This window comes from Rhinoraja longicauda, chromosome 4, assembly GCF_053455715.1.
Source record: "Rhinoraja longicauda isolate Sanriku21f chromosome 4, sRhiLon1.1, whole genome shotgun sequence".
NCBI lineage: Eukaryota > Metazoa > Chordata > Chondrichthyes > Rajiformes > Arhynchobatidae > Rhinoraja > Rhinoraja longicauda.
The window spans coordinates 74,563,530-74,568,110 of NC_135956.1; positions in this window are offsets into that span (position 1 = coordinate 74,563,530).

Here is a 4,581-nt window from a genome sequence, read left to right on the forward strand (position 1 = left end):
CTAACGTGTCCAACCCCTTAATAATCTTATACATTTTGATGAGATCTCCTCTCATCCTTCTAAATTCCAGTGTATACAAGCCTAGTCGCTCCAGTCTTTCAACATATGACAGTCCCGCCATTCTGGGAATTAACCTAGTGAACCTACGCTGCACGCCCTCAATAGCAAGAATATCCTTCCTCAAATTTGGAGACCAAAACTGCACACAGTACTCCAGGTGCGGTCTCACTAGGGCCCTGTACAACTGCAGAAGGACCTCTTTGCTCCTATACTCAACTCCTCTTGTTATGAAGGCCAACATATGTAGCCCAGTTAGCTACTGGGAGATCTGCTAGGCCTTGGACCGAGCGCAAGTGTTAGACAAAACGGTCACCGATTTATGAACACTGAATGCAGTAGATGAGGTTAGAGGAAGTGAACTTCTGTCTCACCTGGAAGGACTGCTAGAATCCTGGATGGAGGCAAGTGAAGAGGCATAGGGACATACCTAGATCATCTCCTGTTACATCTCCTGCAGTTGCAGGGGAAAGTACCTGGAGAGGGTGTGGTTTGGTGGGAAGGGATGAGGGAGCAGTCTCTACAGAACGGCAGAAATTGGTGGAGATGGGAAGATGTGACTGGTGGTGGGGTCACGTTGGAGGTGACAGAAATGTCGGAGGATGTTAGATACGGTGGCTGGTGGGGTGAAAGATGTGGACCAGAGGAACTGCTGCTGGGGTGAAAGGTAACTTGACTGACCTCTTGACATACAGTTGTGTGCAGTTCTGGTCGATTGTGTTGCAGCTATGGTCACACCATTACAGGAAGGATGTGGAGGTTTTGGAGAGAGTGCAGAGAGGTTTACCAGAATGTTGCCTAGATTAGAGGGTATTAGCTATGAGGAGCGATTGGACACATTTGGATTGTTTTCTCTAGAACATCAGAGGTTGAGGGGAGACTTGTTTATGAAATTATGAGGCATAGATAGGGTAGACAGTCAGAACCAGGGTGGAAATGGCAAATATCAGAGGGCATAGCTTCAAAGCCAGAAGGGGATTGTTTTTACACACAGGGCGGGATGGATGCCTGGAACACGCTGCCAGGGATTATGATGGAAGCAAATCTGATGGTGGCATTTAAGAGGCTTTTGGATAGGCACATGAACAAGTCGGGAATGGAGGGATATGGATCACATGCAGCCAGCAAGGATTAGTTTAATTTGGCATATCAGTGCAGACTTTGTGGGCTGAAGGGCCTGTTCTGTGTTGTACCGCTCCATGCTATGTTAAATAAAGTGCTTCATCCCTCTCAAGGTCCAGGCGCCTCAGTCCCCTGTTTAAAGCACTCTGGTGCCCTGAATTCTCCACAACACTGCGGCTAAGGGCCAACCAGCGATTAACAAAGTTCCAGTATGACCTGAGTTTATAATCTATGCCTCTTATACTTCCAATATATCCATTTGAGATTTAACCTCATCAATTTATCCTGGTACATTTAAGGATTTTTGCAAATGGAAGGCAATATCTTGCTGCATGCAAAATCTTTCTAAATAAGCATCCGTTTAAAATAACATCCATGTATAGTGGGCTAGCTTTTTATAGTTCCCTTATCATTGTACCCTCCACACTTATGTGCGTTGAACTTGATCTGTCATTGTCGCATTCGTTTTACTGTACTTCATGTGTTTCTGCAGTCTATAATCTATCAGCAACCTTTATACTGTGCTGATGATTTAGCTTTGAGGGTTCAAATTCCGCTGTCACAGCAACGGTACTTTATTTTACTTTAATGGCAGTGGAATTTAATCTCAGTTAATTATCAAGAATAATCCATTAATTTTAGTTTTGCATTTGACAAATTACCTTGCAGCTTGTTGAAACATGCTCCTAATTTGCACAGCAAGAAACAAAGTGCTGGAGGAACTCAGCAGGTCAGGCAGCATCTGTGGAAGGAAATGCACAAGTTATGTTTGAGGTCGAGACTGAAGACAAGTCTCAATCTGTAACATCGTCTGCCCATTTCCCTCCACAGTTGCTTCCTGACCTGCTGAGTTCCTCCAGCAGTGTGGTTTTTGCTCATGATTCCAGCATCTGTTTCCTGATGTGAAGATCATTAACCTTTCTTTCATTTGTGTCACTGGGTAATCTCACTTTCCTGGGTAATCTCAGTTTACGGTAGAGAGTATATTGACTGGTTGCATCATGGCATGGTTCAGCAACTCGAATCCCAAGAATGAAGGAGATTACAAAAAGTGGGGGACACTTCATCATGGGCACTGACCTCCCCACATTGAATAGGAGGCCGATCTATAGGAGGCACAGCCTCAAAAATCCAGCCAGCATCATCAAGGACTCACACCATCCTGACTACGCTCTCATTTCACTCCTGCCATTGGGAAGAAGGTATAAGAGCCGGAAATCTGTATCATCCAGGTTCAGAAACAACTTCCCCAATGCTACCAACTCCATCTGCCATTTCTCCGCCCATTTCCGTGGCTTTTAACATTTTGTCCAGCTCTCTCTCAGCACCAGATTAGAGTGGTGGACAAGCTAAATTCTCTTGAACCCACAGCCATGAGACTCAGAGGCAGGATACAAACCATTGTGACAGGTGGACACAAAATACTGGAGTAACACAGGTACAAGGATGTGACCAGTGGAACTGGTAGGACGACTAGGGTGGAGAGGGGGGGAGGGGGGGGGGGGGGGTGTTGACAGTGCAAGTTTGTCCTGTTTAAACAGAGTTTTGGTCATTTGGTCACTTTGTCTTGGAAAAAAAGTTCCTTATATCCCTATCTTTCTTAGACAGTTACTTCTGTTTTGTGGTTACAGAGGTTACTGAATGTGGCGCCCCTAGACTCTGTCACGGATGTGATGGTACCTGATGGGATGGGTATTCAAAGTGCACCATGCTTTGGTTTAGTTTAGAGATACAGGCCCCTTGGCACACCGCCACGCCGACCAGCGATCCCCGTACACTAGCACTATCCTACACGCTAGGGACAATATATATATATTTTTTTACCGAAACCAATGAACATCTTTGGAGTGTGGGAGGAAACCAGAGGACCCGGGGAAAACCCACGTGATCGCAGGGAGAAATGTACAATTCTCCATACAGAAAGCACCCACAGTCAGGATCTCTGGTGCTGTCAGGCAGCAACTTTACCGCTGTGCCACCGTGCTGCCCCAATGCCAAACAAAGCATTTCACTATATCCAGATACATGTGACAATAAAGTATCATTGCATTATTGTGTTTTGCTCAAGTTAATGCTGGTTTTTTAAAATCCGCATTCGCTGCCTGATCTGCTGAGTTTTTCCTTGCAACTTCTAAACAATTTGTTAATTTGCATGTGCTTCAGGATTGGGAGAGAGGGAGGTGGAATGAAAAGTTTGCAGATAGCAAATAAAACGCAATTAAAATACAATGGTATGTTGCGATGGAGCAGGATCGTTTGAGATATTATTTGGTTTGTGAGGAAGTGTCAGATGAAGAGTTTTTTAAATAGTGAGACACCCCGAATAACCGAATGTGCATCGCCATCATAAGTCGGTGCATAGAAATTTGTAATCCAAAAAGTTGAGTCCACAATGTGACGACGCTCTGTGCGGTTCAACGTGGGCGTAAGATATTTTATAGCGAATTAATGGTTAAAAATACGGAAATAGAAGCGCTTATTAATTGCACCGTGTGAATTAATGAGCTGAACCCACTGCAATAATCAGTGAAACGACACGCGTGAAAAAAAACCCCAATGTGACATTTTTTTTGTTGCAAAATGAGAAACAAATGAGCAACTGCGACCTCTAACGACGCACCATTCTGAATTGGTTTTGCAAATGTGAAATGTATTCATGTTTTCGCCTTATTCCGTGCAATGACGTCAATTTTTTACCAGGCTGATTTCTGCCCCCTTGCTTTGCATTGATCTGGGGTTTTTTTAAATTTTTCACCCCGACTTTGATCGGTACATTTTGCTCCGTTGAGCTGCGGCGCGCAGTCACTGTGCAAGGGAGAGGGAAGGAGAGGTGAAAGTGAAAGAGTGGGAAGGAGGGAGAGTGTGGGGGGGAAGGGAGAGTGTGGGGGGAGGGGGAGAGTGTGGGGGGAGGGGGAGAGTGTGTGGGGAGGAGGGAGAGTGTGTGGGGAAGGAGAGGGGGAGAGGGAGAGTGGAAGGAAGGGGGAGAGGGAAGGAGGGAGAGGGAGGGAGAGATAGAGGGAAGGAGGGAGACGGGGAAGGGGAGAGGGGGAAGGGGAGAGTGTGGGGGGTAGGGGAGAGAGTGAGGGAGGGTAGGGAGGGGGAGAGAGTGTGGGAGGAAGGGGAGAGAGTGTGGGAGGAAGGGGAGAGAGAGAGAGTGTGGGGGGAAGGGGGAGAGAGTGTGGGGGGGGGAGGGAGAGGGAAGGAGGAAGAGGGAGAGGGGAGGAGGGAGAGGGAAGAGTGGGAAGGAGGGAGAGTGTGGGGGGTAGGGGGAGAGAGTGTGGGGGGTAAGGGGAGAGAGAGTGTGGGAGGAAAGGGAAGAGAGTGTGTGTGTGGGAGAGGGAGAGAGTGTGTGGGGGTAGAACGCCGCCCTGTGTGTGTGTGGGGTGTGTGTGAGTGTGTGAG